This window comes from Typopeltis vanoorti, chromosome 9 (genome assembly GCF_054136105.1).
Source record: "Typopeltis vanoorti isolate ZY-2024b chromosome 9, IOZ_Tvanoo_1.0, whole genome shotgun sequence".
NCBI classification, from domain to species: Eukaryota; Metazoa; Arthropoda; class Arachnida; order Uropygi; family Thelyphonidae; genus Typopeltis; species Typopeltis vanoorti.
Window position 1 is genome coordinate 12,454,925 of NC_143557.1, and position 15,767 is coordinate 12,470,691.

Consider the following 15,767-nt stretch of genomic DNA (forward strand, 5'->3'; position numbering starts at 1 on the left):
TGTTTTAACCTTATTAAATAAAAATCTCTGGAGGAGATATAAATGTAAAAAGTATTTTACCTTGGGTATAATAAATGTTAAGAATACCAAGCAATTTTTAAACCTGGTTTACTCCATTTCCCAAGTAAGCAAACTATTCTTAACATTTATTATACCCATGGTAAAATACTTTTTACATTTATATCTCCTCCAGAGATTTTTATTTAATAAGGTTAAAACACCTTATGGCAACTTGTCCTGGTAAAATACTTATGAGCTCTGTATTACTAAATCTTGGTATTTCTAGCCTATCTCCCACTGATGAGACCTCAATAAAGGTCGAAACCGGTCTGGGTAGTGGCCTCTTGCCTTTAATGCAAAACATCATGCATCTCCTTCTTGGAGATGTGTTTTGGCATTAAGGGTAAATATAAAGATTAGTGATCAGAGCTCATGCCACCTTTACCACGAGTTGCCTTGGTCCTGCACTACCTGTAGGATCAGCTAGACTTGCATCACTTGCAGGTGCAAACTTGACTCATTTGTCTGTTTGCTTACTTGGGAAATGGAGTAAAACCAGGTTTAAAAATTGCTTGGTATTCTTAACATTTATTATACCCAAGGTAAAATACTTTTTACATATATATATATATATATATATATATATATATTTGTTTTTGAATAGGTGGTTTCGATTTTCAGACGTGTGACGCGCAGTGGCTTAATTCTGTCCTGTTTCAGAAGTACTTTGTAGCATCGTTTAATTGAGTGTTTTGGTTTGGTGGGTTACGTGAATGGTGCAGTTATTTTTTGAGTTCTTTATTAACTGAGATCATTCATATAATTTCCAGTGTGTGACTCGTTTTATAAGTATCGTTATGGTTGACGATGAGTAATAGAATATAGTCTGCTGTTACGCTTTAGCAGTTGCAGTTAATTCCAGTAAGTATACTATTTCTCATGGTTGTTCTTGATGTGATGATTCGGATGCCATGCACAAGCAAAAAAAAAAAAAGAGAGAAAAAAATCTGAACAGTATTAACATTTTATAAGTATAATTGCCACCTTATTATAAAGAAAAATAAGTTCAGTTTGCTTAAATAGCCTTTAGTAACTTTGTTAACTGGTTGAGCGGAGTGTTTGATTTAATAAGATTGTTGAAACTAGTAGATTTTAACTCCTGTGGATTTTGATACTTGTATTTATAACCATATTATAAACAAACAAACAATAACAAAAAAAAAAAACGTATTATTATTTTTTCTTTCCTTATTTTTTTGGTTAATATTTGAATAAGTTTTCTTCTGTTGACAGAATCAAATGCTTGTTTAAAATCCACAAAACAACAATAAAGGTCTCTTCCCTTGTCGCATGCGATTTCGGCTAGACTATGAAGAGTAAATATATGCCAAATTTTTACCTATTTTTCTAAAGCCAGATTGTTCTATTAGCTGTTTGTAAATTTTATTTATACAATTCTGTATTGTTTTTAGAAAATTTTTATTAGAGCCACTGGAGCCTTGTCTCCTTTTCTGAGACAATGCTCCATCATACACAACTTGTTGGTATCATTCAGAGAGGCAATCTTTCGTATATTGGTTAGATGGATCTATTGCTATCTTCTGCAACTTGTATGCCAACTTAACATGTGGTAATCTATCCAATGCTTTTGCAAAGTCTAAGAATATCGTATATGATTCTCCCTTATCCAACACATTTTTCACCATATCATAAAACACAAGCAGATTGCTAAAAGCAAGACCTGCCCCCTCACAAACTTGCACTGACCATCATAGAGAATCTTATGTCAATCGAGTCCTGTATTCTATTTCTAACCAGTTTTTCCACCATTTTGATCACAACTGCAGATACACAGACTAGTCTATAATTGAAAACTTTTGTTCTCGAACAATATTTGTGGAGAGGCATTATTTTGCCTTCTTTTCACTTTTTAGGAACCTTCCTCTGCTGCAACACTTTCATTAAATAATCAGGACAAGGGCATTGCTAGCTCTTTTGTACATTCTTTAAAAATACGTGGTTATATGTCATCCATTCCCACAGCCTTATTAACATCTAACCCAAGCAACACCGGATACACCTCTGATTCCTTCAAATTTAATGTGATAAATGATTCTACTGTATCATTTGCTATGGTTACTCTGCTTAACTATCCACCAGTATCAACCTACCATAATTATTTTTCCTCTTTCTTGTCATATAGCAAAATTCCACAAAACAACAGAAGAAAAATAAGTTGAATTTGCTTAAATTTCTGCTTTTTCTTTTTTAACCATGCTTATGACTTTTCTTGCCTGCATTTTATATTCTTCGTACATCTGTTCATGTCCTCTATAACTTCATTTGTAACACTGCTTATTTGATTTCACCATTCATCCATCTCACTTCTGCTCTATTTATTCACTGAACTCTTGCATGCAGTTATGCATTGCTTGTGTTAGATACTGCCTTATCATTTCCCATGCACTGTCAACTTCTTTTTTACATAATTTAATGTATTGATGCTATAATAGATTTAGTTTAATCCTTTATCCCAGTGAGAGCAAACAAAGTTTGCGCCTGAAATTATCTTCAGGACTAAATATAGTGTTGTACTATCTTATCCAGTAAGTAGTGCAACACCAAGGCAACTCGTGGCAAAGGTGGAGCAAGCTACCAGGCACTTCTAACCCAGTATCTCCCATAATGCAAAACACATTTCCTATGTGGATATGTATACTGTTATGCATTAAAGGGATTGGCCATCTACCCAGACTAGTTTCGACCTTTATTGAGGTCTCTTCAGTGGGAGCCAGGCCCAGAGCTGGAGATACCAGGCAGAAGCAGTAGCAAGTCATCTGTGCCTATGGGAGTTGCCAAAAGGTTTATCACCTTTTTTAAAAATTTTTTACTCTGGATTTAGAGAAAGATGTTGAAAATTTATTTATCACTAGGTTAGACTATAATAGATTTAGTTTAATCCTTTATCCCAGTGAGAGCAAACAAAGTTCGCGCCTGAAATTATCTTCAGGACTAAATATAGTGTTGTACTATCTTATCCAGTAAGTAGTGCAACACCAAGGCCAATCCCTTTAATGCATAACAGTATACATATCCACATAGGAAATGTGTTTTGCATTATGGGAGATACTGGGTTAGAAGTGCCTGGTAGCTTGCTCCACCTTTGCCACGAGTTGCCTTGGTGTTGCACTACTTACTGGATAAGATAGTACAACACTATATTTAGTCCTGAAGATAATTTCAGGCGCAAACTTTGTTTGCTCTCACTGGGATAAAGGATTAAACTAAATCTATTATAGTCTAACCTAGTGATAAATAAATTTTCAACATCTTTCTCTAAATCCAGAGTAAAAAATTTTTAAAAAAGGTGATAAACCTTTTGGCAACTCCCATAGGCACAGATGACTTGCTACTGCTTCTGCCTGGTATCTCCAGCTCTGGGCCTGGCTCCCACTGAAGAGACCTCAATAAAGGTCGAAACTAGTCTGGGTAGATGGCCAATCCCTTTAATGCATAACAGTATACATATCCACATAGGAAATGTGTTTTGCATTATGGGAGATACTGGGTTAGAAGTGCCTGGTAACTTGCTCCACCTTTGCCACTAGTTGCCTTGGTGTTGCACTACTTACTGGATAAGATAGTACAACACTATATTTAGTCCTGAAGATAATTTCAGGCGCAAACTTTGTTTGCTCTCACTGGGATAAAGGATTAAACTAAATCTATTATAGTCTAACCTAGTGATAAATAAATTTTCAACGTATTGATGCTAGTTGACTATGGAGCTTCTGATAATCACCCACCTTATAGTTCCACACAGAGACCTTCTTGATGACTTTTTTCTTTTCGATTACCTTCCAGACCGATACCTCATGATCACTTTCACCAGCAAGTGGTAGTTTTTATATCTCATTCACCATTGCATCCTGTGAGGTTATCACCAAATCTAACACCGATAAACTTCATGTTGCTTCCATCACATTCTGCTTTAGATAGTTATCCTACAAAAACTCAACAAATCCACTCTCTTTGTTACTATACACTATTTCTTCTTTCCAATCCACATTCCTTTAATTAAAATCTCCCATTAAGATCATCTTCCATTTACTTGGTCAACTAATTTGTCTAAACATTTCACAATCAATACTCTCCACATTCCCTGTAACAGCATTGCATTAGATATACTATTCCATTGATCTCAACTTCACACCAAACAGATTCAAAATATACACATGTTCTACTATTTTTCATTTCGACTCTTCAAGGACACAATTCCTTGAAGTTAATTCCATTAACAGTACTTCCCCACCCCCTCCTGTCTTCATCTTCCTATCCTTTCGGAAAATTCTGTATCCTACCATTTCAATTCCTTGCAGTATATCATCCTCAGTCAACCAAGTTTCACTTATGCCAATTATCTTTGGACATATTGATTCAGTCAATGCTACAAACTCATCCCCTTTATTTCTGTTACTCTATACATTAGTATACAAACATAACAATCCTCCACTCTGAGGCCATCCCATCAATACAATCACTCTTTACCCTCTTCTGTAGTGCACTTCTTTGTTCTGACTATCTTCGTTTCCCTGATCCTGACTCCCAATTTCATTTATGTTCTTATCATCCCACTGTTTTGCACTGCATCATGAATGACCAACAACTAACTTATTCATATTTATCCCAACAGTTTATATTTATTTTAAAGATACCAAGAAATTATATACTTAGTTTAATCCTTTATCCAAGTGTAAGCAAACAAAGTTTGTGCTTGAAGTATTTTCAGGACTGGAGCAACTCATATATAGAAGCTAATGACTTCACTTGGATAAAGAATTAAACCAAGAATATAATTTCTTGGCATCTTTAATTTATATTATAATCAAGTGAAAAAACTTCCAACATCTATCTCTAATCCAGAGTATTTTAGTAATAAGGTGTGACACCTTTTAGCTACTCATATATGAAAATATGACTTCTTCATTACTTCAACTTTAATATCACCTCTGGGTGTGGTTCCCACTTATGAGACCTCAGTAAAGGTCAAAATCGGTCTGGGTAGTGATCCTCCCCATAATGCATAGCATTATACATGTCTGTAAGGATATATGCTTTTCATTATGGGATACTAAGGTAAGTAATGTGAAGTCATATATCAGCGATATACACTTTTGAAAGGAAGTGTGCTTTGCACTGCTATACTAAGGTAATTGATGTGAAATCACTAGCCTCTATATTCAAGTAGCTTAGTTGTGAAAATATTCCATGCACTTACTTGCATAAAGGGGTAAACAACAATATAATTACTTGCAAAGTTTAATTTAATTTCTAACCAAGTGGGAAAAAATTTCTACTACTGATGCTTGTTTCAGTGTTTCATGTACATTATCTTTAGAAGTAGTCTGTTTTTCTTCTACTGTTTGTTTGTCTTTTAATGTTTCCAGTTTATCTAATAATGTTTCCCAGTATAGATTTCTTATATGATCCTCCTACAGTTATTCTTGGTATTTTGTTTTGTTTTATTCTCTGAAGTATTATAGTTTAATTGAACATCTGATTTAATTAAAGAACTGACTTGTGATCACTTCTTATATCTACTTGTATTAGAATTCTTACATTGGTAATTTTTTTCTGGCATGATTTCTCCTTTAGTTACAATATAATCAGTTACTAATTTTTTATGTCTTTTTTTCTCCCACGTCATTTCATGTTATATTTTATGATCAAGGAATGTGTTATTCATTTTGGATTCCGTATATGTACAAAACTTTAGCAGATTTATTCCATTTCCATTAATTATCACCATCAATTCCTGACAAGAACCATCTTATGATGCACAGGATGTAGATATTATTTTACTATTACATGATAACTCCAAGGAGTCCAAAGACTCATCGAGAGAGAGGGTACCTACTCTACAACGCTCGGTCTGCACCACTCAACCACCAGCTACAGTGAACAGCATCATCTACTCCAGTGCCATCTACTATGGTGTAGATGAATAGCTGGTGTAAATGAATAGCATCATCTACACCAGCCCACCACCACTAACATCCATGCCCACTGTGGGATTTGAACCCGCATTATTTTGGCTGGAGAGTGGATACGCTAACTTATGAAAAATTTACATCGTTATTAACTTCCTGTTAACAATTTTCCTCTAAATTAATCCGTTATCTGTCAGTACTCCAATATTATCAGATCTTATATTTCTGTCTTCAAAGGCATTTCAATGGTATCAGTCTACCTAGATCTTGGTCTTCCTCTGGGTCTTTTTCCAGCCATCCTGGCAAACAATTGTTTTGCTAGCCTTCTCTTTATCTCTCTCTTATTTTGGCATTAGGTGACAATATTACCTGAGATTAGCTCAGCTAATGCATTCTTGAATGCTGACAATGCAAAGATCTTTCGTAATATCTTCATATTTAATATGATGCTCCCATTGATGCTGTCTATTCATTCCCCTAATCTTTCTCCGAACTTATATCTGTGTTGTGCATTCTTTGATCAAGTGTTTTATTTCTAACCCAGCTCTCAAGATCCATGAGATAAAATTAGTTTGAATTTTATTAATTAGATATATACAGCTAATTTCTCCCTTATTCCATATAAATTTATACACTTAATATCCTGCCATACCAGTTTTGCTAATTCTGCTATATATTTCCATATTTAATTTGCTATCCACTAAAGTAGGGAAAGGTAGAAGTTGACGATATATATACATATATATATATATATATATATATACACATACATATATACATATATATACACATACATATATACATATATATACACATACATATATACATATATATATACATACATATATACATATATATATACATACATATATATATATATACATATATACATATACATATATATATACATATATACATATATATATATATATATGAGGAGATATAGTCGATGAACATGGACTGGGAAAATGAAATGAGAGAGGAGACTGTCTTATTCAATTCTGCCAAGAGGAAATAATAATCACAAACATATGGTTTAAGCTACCATCCCCAAAACTACGAGGGTGGTCTGAAAACTTCTCGGCCTTGACAATAGATGGCAACACTGTCGGCAAGATTTTTTTTTCTCAGTTGGTACATCTGTCATAAGCATCCATATGAAATTGCAAGTCATTCTATCAAGTAGTTTGTTTTATACAGCTCTCTGAAGCAAAAGTGTTGTCTGTATTCCTTGAAATGGATTATCCAGTATTTAAACGTGAAGAAGGTGTAATGCCAAAAGAAATTCATTCGAAGTTCATAAAAGTTTATGGGCACTGTTCTACTTCGTTTTCAACAATTAAGAAATGGGCTGCCGAGTTTAAACATGGCCGTACCAGCCTTGAAGATGATCCACTTGAAGTGTAACAACACTTCAAAGAAAGGATGCTTCAAAGGAAGTGTAACAACACTTCTGGTGTTGTTACACTTCCAAAAAGTGTAACAATACCAGAAATCATTGATCAAGTGCACTATATGGTATTGGATGACCGGAGAGTCAAAAAGTGCATGAAATTGCTGAGACTATAGGCATTTCAAAACGTGTAGGATATATTTTGCATGAAGAATTGCAAATGAAAAAGCTTTGTGCAAGATGGGTGCCACGCTTGCTCACAGCAGATGAAAAACGCACTCGCAGGAAATCTCTGAACAGTGCTTGGAGTGTTTTAACAAAAATAAAATTGATTTTGTGCATCGATTTATTACTATGGATGAGACTTGGATTCACCATTACATACCCAGAATCAAAACAGTTGACAGAAGCCGGTTGTTCAGTGCCAAAGAAGACAAAGTTAGGTTACACAGTTAGGTTACATCAGCAAGAAAGGTCATGGAATCAGTATTTTGGGATGCTAAAGGCATTTTGTTTATTAATTATTTTGAAAAGGGTAAAATGATAACTGGGGAATATTATTCCAATCTTTTAACCCAACTAGAAGAACAAATTCATGAGAAAAGCCCTGGTTTGCAGAAGAAATAAATCATTTTTCATCAGGACAATGTACCTGCCCACAATGGTGTTTTGGCAACGGGAAAATTAAGGGATTTGCACTATGAATTGTTGGAACATTATATTATTATTATTATTATTATTACATCACACCTCCAGGGGGTCCAAAGACTCATCGAGGGAGGGTATCTACTCTACAACTCTTCATCTCATGACTCCACCAATCTTCATCATCTAACACCAACGCCATCTACGCCGACTACCACCACTAGTACTTTCACAGACAATCACAAACATCCATGCCCATGGTGGGATTCGAACCCGCAGCCTTTTGGCTGGAGAGCAGATACGCTAACCACTCGGCCAACCAGGCTGGCATCCACCCTGTTCACCAGATTTGGCTCCCTCTGGCTTCTGTCTCTTTCCAAAACTAAAACTCATCCTTGCTGGTCAGCATTTTTCTTCAAATCAGAGGTGATTGCTGCTGTAAAGGGGTATTTTGCAGATCTTAATGAGAACTACTACAGGGATGGGATAATGGTGCTGGAGCATCGCTGTAATGAATGTATTAGTCTTGAAAAATAAAAATAATTTTGAAATTATAAATTCGTTTTTTCATTGTTAGGCAGAGAACCTTTCAGAACAACCTCATATATACTTGACGATCACTACAGGATAATAATGCACATATAGTCAGAAAACAAATTGATTACTTGCTAATTAATCAATGATTTTGAAGTTCCATAAAGAGTACAAAACTCATCCTAGTGTGGATATTGCTTCTGACCATAATCTACTGGTGACAGAGTTAAAACTTAACTAAAAGCTATACTTAAGAAACATCAACAAAAAAGGTTTGATCTAGGAAAGTTAAAAAAACTCAGAGATAAGAAAAAATGGAGTCAAGATCTGAATCAAGAGATAGCACTTTTCAAGAATGATGACATCCTGAGTTGATGAATCATGGGACAAATTGAAATCTGTCTTCATAGAGAAATGTAGCAATACCAATACCTTATGTCCTGATAGAGCAGTGAAAAAAGAAAGATTGGATAACTGACGAAATTCTTTCTCTCATGGATCAATGCAGATCATATAAAATCATGGTCCAGCAAAATATAAAGAGTTGGAAGTTTTTTCCACTTGGTTAGACTATAATAAATTTAGTTTAATCCTTTATCCAAGCCTAAACAAACAAAGTTTGCTCCTGAAGTATCTTCAGGACTGAGGCACCTCGTGGTAAAGGTGGACTGAGCTCTCATCACTTGTCTTAGTATCTCTCATAATGCAAAGCACATCTCCTTGCAGACATGTATAATGCTATGCATTAAGGGAAGGACCACTACCCAGACATGTGCTTTGCATTATGAGAGATACTATGACAAGTGATGAGACTTAGTCCACCTTTACCACGAGTTGCCCCAGTGCTGAAGATACTTCATATGCAGACTTTCTTTGTTTACGCTTGGATAAAGGATTAAACTAAATTTATTATTGTCTAACCAAGTGAAAAAACTTCCATCTTTCTCTTATCCAGAATAATTTAATAATAAGGCGAGATACCTTTTGGCAACTCGTATAGGTAAATATGACTTCTCCATTACTTCCACCTTAGTATCACCACCTCTGGGTCTGGCTCCCACTGACGAGATCTCAATAAAGGTCAAAACCAGTCTGGGTAGTGCCCTTAATGCATAGCATTATACATGTCTGCAAGGAGATGTGCTTTGTGTTATGGGAGATACTAAGACAAGTGATGAGACTTAGTCCACCTTTATCACTAGTTGCTTCAGTCCTGAAGATACTTCAGGTTGTTTATTTACACTTGGATAAAGGATTGAACTAAATTTATTATTATTATAAAATATAAAGACGTTTAGAAAATCGTTAAAGACAACATCAAAGAAGCAAAAGAAATCTGGATGAATGAAAAATGTAAAGAAATAGAATTTCTACAGGAAAAGCATGAACGTTTTAATCTACACAAAAAACTGAGAGACCTCAGGTGTATTTAAGAAAAAAACAGCTAGGCATCATTTAAAACAATGTCCAAAAAGATGGACATTATTTCTAAAATACAAGAATGGGTGAAATATGTAGAAGCATCTTTATTGATAACAGACAAAACCCAGGAAATACTTATGAACAGATGGAAGGTCCATGCATTCTAAGATCAGAGGTAGAATGTGAGCTGAACTCAGCTGAAAAATGGCAAATCCTTAGGCCCTGATAGAATACCAGTGGAAATAGTAAAGTTATTAGAAGGTGACAACATTACTATATAAGTAAAGCTATTTAATAAGATCTACGATACAGGCATAATCCCTTAAGACTGGTTACAGTTGACTTTCATCATGCTACCTAAAAAAAGCAAATGCGAAAACTTGTAATGACTACAAAATGATCAGTCTATTGAGTTATGTTCTCAAAATGTTTTTGAAAGTCATTCAAAAAAGAATATACCAAAAATGTGGAAATGCCATTAGTGATACCTAATTTGGCTTTAGACACGGTTTGGGAACAAACAAGAGAGAGAGGTTCTTTTCTGTTCTCAAATCTTATTCTAAAAATGTAGTGACCAAAAGAAGAAAGTATTCATTTGCTTTGTCGACTTCAAGATAGCATTTGACAAAGTACAACATATTAAAAAGAATTAGAATAAATAGTAAAGACATCAGGATCATTGAAAACTTATATTGGAACTAGGACTGGCTCTACGGGGGTGCAACACATGCATTTGCACGGGGCGGCAAAATTGATGTAAACTATATGAGAAATAAATCATAAAAAAGACATTTATTCCTTCTCTGTTGAAACTAGACTTCAGGATGTCGTTAAATTTTTAAATAGTAAAACTTCGTTGTAGTGTATATTTTTTAAAAATCATAATCATTTAAAATAATGTAGTGTTATGTCTCTTTTAACATCACACTATCAGTGTAAATATCAGACGACAACAGCAGAACACCTATTCTTGCATTTATTTCCGATTCTATTGTTGTCCGTGAGTTGATCGTGACCTGAGATTGAAATACGTGCATATTTATCAAAATTGCCTAATGAAAGTACAGTAACGTATTCTTAATGAATATAGAATTACTAGATTAGATTATATATAAAATTTCAGAATGATTGAATTAATTTGAAATTTTATACAATGTGACAATGGTCGTTATTCTGTCTTCCATGTGCGATTTTCATTGTATCTTATTTGTGATTGAGAATCCAACCAGTCTGCAGTTCAGTGTTAATAGTGATGATGACTCTCTTTTTGTATTTTACATTGGAGGTGAGCTCAGGGAATGCAGATGGTCCTGAACTGATCTTCAACGATACTTTAAATGCCGATGCTGTATTTTCCAAAGCGGCGCGCATAGTCTTTCAAAAGTGAAGCTTATTAAAACTTATTTATGTTCTACAATGGCTGAAACTCGAGAAGGAAGGTCTTGCCATGATTTCAATTGAACATGAAATTGGTCAGAAGGTAGACTACACTGGTCTCATTTGTGATTTTCCGAATATAAAAGCAAGAAAAGTTTCGTTTTAAACAGTAGGTTTACATCTTAACAGTGAAAATTTAAATTAACTTATGGTAAGACATGACACGTGTTCTAAAATCAAAAAAAAATATATTTACAATAGTTACATGTTTGTGATTTAACAGTTCTTCATTCTACAAGACGTGATGAGCATTAATTACATGTAAGTTAATAGTAATACATTATTTTCATTCTTTCTTTTAACCCATTAACAGTGTTCGATGAGCATACTCATCATTTTTTTGAAATGACCACATTTTGGGTAATGACAAGTATACTTGTCATGTGAAAATATAAATTACCCTTTGCGACAAAAATTAAAATTTTAGTAAAAATTAAAAAATATTTCTCTTATTATTATAAAGAAATCTAATGATCAATGATTTCTTGCATTTTTTATGAAATTAATGTTCTATGCAAAGCAAATAAAATACCATTGCATGCAGTTGGAATCATTTCTTGTAAGAACTGTGCAAATGGTGCCTAATTTTCCCAAGAAAGGAATGAAAACTACGAAAAACTTTTTAAAAAAGTTTACGCAGTGCACTCCTAATTTGTAGTGTTTTTAGCAAGTTGAATCCAATTTTTATAAGCTATAATTGTACCACAAATTGGTATGATTTTTTTTCAGGATTTTTCATAATTTTTAAAAAACAATAGTTTTTAGGTTGGTTGATAGTATTCATGATATTAATGAATTTTGGAGCAATAAAATTATTTATTTTTCAAATAAACGACTTTTAATAATTGCCACTTTGTTATAATTTAATTAAAATTTACAGGAGCTGCATTTTACGAGTATACTCGTCTTCGCTTGATTTTAATTACCCATGCAGATGCACATTTTCAGAACAAAACTATTGTCTGTCTCTTTCTGTAAAAAAAAAAATATAAATATATATATATATATATATATATATAGTTTATTATAATTTTTCATTAACTTATGAATTTTCATTAGCAAATGCTATTATTTAGAATTTATGATCAGACATTCTAGTAGCAAGGCTTATACGTTGGTCAAACATAACTCGTAATTAGTGTACGGAATTAACAACGCATATAAAGTATATTAATTAAAGGTAACTTTAATGAATAACTTCTATATTTTGGCAACGTCACGTTGCCATCTTCAGGAACATAAAGATATGGTATGTGCACGCAGTCACTAACAAAAGCAAATGAGGAAGAAAGCAAGAAACTAATATTGTTCCTAAAGTCCTAATGGTGCCCTCTGGTGGGCTAATTTGGTTGACTTGGCAGTTGGGCTGAAGTTCTCATAATGTAAGTCTCCCAAATTTGAGGTAGTTTCATGCACCCAAATTTGTTGAGGTTGGGAACGTTTTTTAGAGCTGCTGATGATTCCTTGAATAATCTTTCGTATTTAAATTTGCTGCGGTGTATTATTTTTGTTTTCTTCCAACGAAGTCTATGGTGGGTATCTAAGACATGGTCTGCTAGCCCAGAGCAGCTGTACTGGTGAAACCGGATGTAGTCTTTGTGTTCTGAAATCCTGATATTTGCTGTTCTGCTTGTTTGGCCAAAGTAGGACAATTTGCAGCTGCAAGGGACCTGGTGTACACCAGGTAGGTCTAGGGGAAGTGGTTGGTCTTTGGTAGAGCGGATGAGGGATGCCAACTTTTTATATGGTCTGTAACAAGAAGTAAGGTCATATTTTTTGAGGATATTGGTTATTTTCTCAGAGGTGCCCTGGATGTAGGGGATGGTGATAGATTTGGTGTAATCTTTATTGTGGGGGGGGGGGGTTGTGGTTTACTGGTTTTAGTATTTTTTTGGGGTTATAGCCATTGGCTAAGAAAGTGTTGAGGATGTGGTTTAGTTCAGTAGTTAGTTGAAACTACCCCAAATTTGGGAGACTTACATTATGAGAACTTCAGCCCAACTACCAAGACAACGAAATTAGCCAACCAGATGGCACCATTAGGACTTTAGGAACAATATTAGTTTCTTGCTTTCTTCCTCATTTGCTTTTGTTAGTGCCTACGTGCACATACCATAACTTTATTCATTAAAGTTACCTTTAATTAATATACTTTATATGCGTTGTTAATTCCATAAACTAATTACCAGTTATGATCAGACATCTTGAAGCATAGCTTAAAGTCATGGCTTTTAAGACATCATTAAAAGAAGTTTTTTAGGAGGAAGGGGCGGCAAAATATGCTATTGCATGGGGCGGCAAAATATGCTATTGCATGGGGCGACAAAATTCCTAGGGTCAGCCCTGATTGGAACAATAAGGCATCTGTTCAAATTGATGACATTATTATGGACTCCATTACCATCAAATGAGGAGTTAGTTAAGGATGTGTGCTGTCACCTCTTCTTTTTAACATATACTTGGAAGCCATATTTCAAAAATCCTTAAAAGGAAGATAAGAAAGGATTATTATAAATGATAAAATCATCAGTAACATCTGATATGCCGATGACACAGCTCTCCTGGCTGACAATATTCAGGATCTTCAAAATCATCTGGATTAGTGAATGAAGAGAGTTTAAAAATGGAATTAAGAATAAATATCACCAAAACTAAATTCATGGTCATAAGCAAGAAACAAATTCTTAATTCAGCACTTTCTTTAAACAGGAAACAAATAGAAAGAGTGACGAAATTTAAATATCTCTGATGCTGGTTAAATGAAGAATGCAATCCAGAAATGGAAATAAAAGTTAAAATTGAAATGGCAAAAAAACAAAACAAAAATCTCTTGATGAAATCAACACTATAACCACAATTTAAATTCAGACCTTAGAGTATGCATGGTTAAATGCTATGTATGGTCTGTACGGTGCAGAAACTTGAACCTTGAAGACATTGTTTAAAAAAAAAAAAAAACTTCAAGCCTTTGAGATGTGGTTATACAGACAAATGTTAAAAATCTCATGGACAGCAAAAAAGTGCAATCAAGATGAACTGGAACAAATTGGGGAAATCATGTGAACTTTTAGATACCATAAAATGAAGAAAAACTCATATCTCGTTCGTAATGAAAAATATAAGATTTCATTTGATTTATGAAAGAGAAGATAAATGGAAGAAGAGGATTAGGAAAATGAAAAAAATCTTGGCTGGCAGACATCAGTGATGGACTGGCATCAGCTTTGAGGAGTGGTTGAGGATTGCTCAAAATTTGCCATGATGGTCGCCAACCTCCGATAGGAAATGGCACTCGAAGAAGAAGAAGATCCACTAAAAATTGTGCCCAAATAACTGAAATATTTTACTTTTTATAGGTTCTCCATTTAAAAATGCAGTTGATGGTTTCAATGTTTTTGCCTAATACCAAATTTATCACAGTCATTAAATCAATTTCGTCAAGGAATTCTGCATACTTGTACTTGGTTTATTTAGAAATATAACCTCATTTCCATAAAGTAAAGAGTTGAGATTTACATCTCCAATTAGATATCTGCCATTTTCCTTTTATAACATGATGCATATAGATAATGACTAACATTGGAGATAATGTAAACCCTTGTTTCGTACCTCACTTAACATCAAATCATCTTCCTGTACCACTTTCAATTCTAACTATTGACTTAGAACTCAAATATAAACTAAATATTGCTTGATGTATTGTCCAATTTACACCATATAACTAGTGTTTTCAACACATGTTCTGGTGGTACCTTGTCATGTGCCTTTTCCAGATCTACATAACTTAAATACAGATCCTTGTTGTATTCCCATTGCTTCTCCATTATATGTCTTAAAGTGAAAGTTTGACCTGACAACTTTTATTTGTCTTGAATTGAGTTTGTTCTTCTTCAAGCTTCTTTTCTGCAATTTTTCTTAGCCATTTCTCAAGTATTAAAAAAAAAAAAAAAAAAAATCAGCTAACACCTTTTATTCCCGTATAGGGATTAGGCGAGGTCGTTTTAGCCCTACCTAACTTTTGGAGACTGAGTGGGCAGTTCGGTCTCCACTGGCAGCCAATCAGAGATAGCTGGTCTAAGGCTATCACTAATTAAGTGGCATGCAGTGAAGAGACGGCTCAACAAGTGCCATCATCTCGTGGTCCCTAATATTTGTAATGTCTGAATTTAAAATATTAGGGACCTCAATTAAAAAAAATTATCTGAAGTAAAAATAAAACAATATTTTTCAGGTCTGAAAATAGTGTGGATTCGACGGTCGATTTTCTTGAGTTTACAGGAGAAAAACCCGCTTGCCCATGCCAGAGATCATCTAACTTGGGAACCGGTCGAAAAAAGAGTTAGAAA

The 15,767-nt window shown here is 34.2% G+C and overlaps 1 protein-coding gene across 3 annotated transcripts in view; it reads left to right on the plus strand.

Moving 5' to 3' along the window:
• Positions 1 to 714: 714 nt before the first annotated feature.
• LOC150102888 (uncharacterized) overlaps positions 715 to 15,767 on the plus strand; it is a 327,651-nt gene continuing 312,598 nt past the window's right edge. For 2 of the 3 annotated variants that reach the window (XM_090398188.1, XM_090398185.1), the window contains exon 1: positions 715 to 921. The gene's annotated coding sequence lies outside the window, so the exon portion shown is untranslated. Of the gene's footprint in view, positions 922 to 1,293; positions 1,377 to 15,767 lie in introns of all 3 variants that reach the window. The other variant, XM_090398187.1, reaches the window with a different exon arrangement.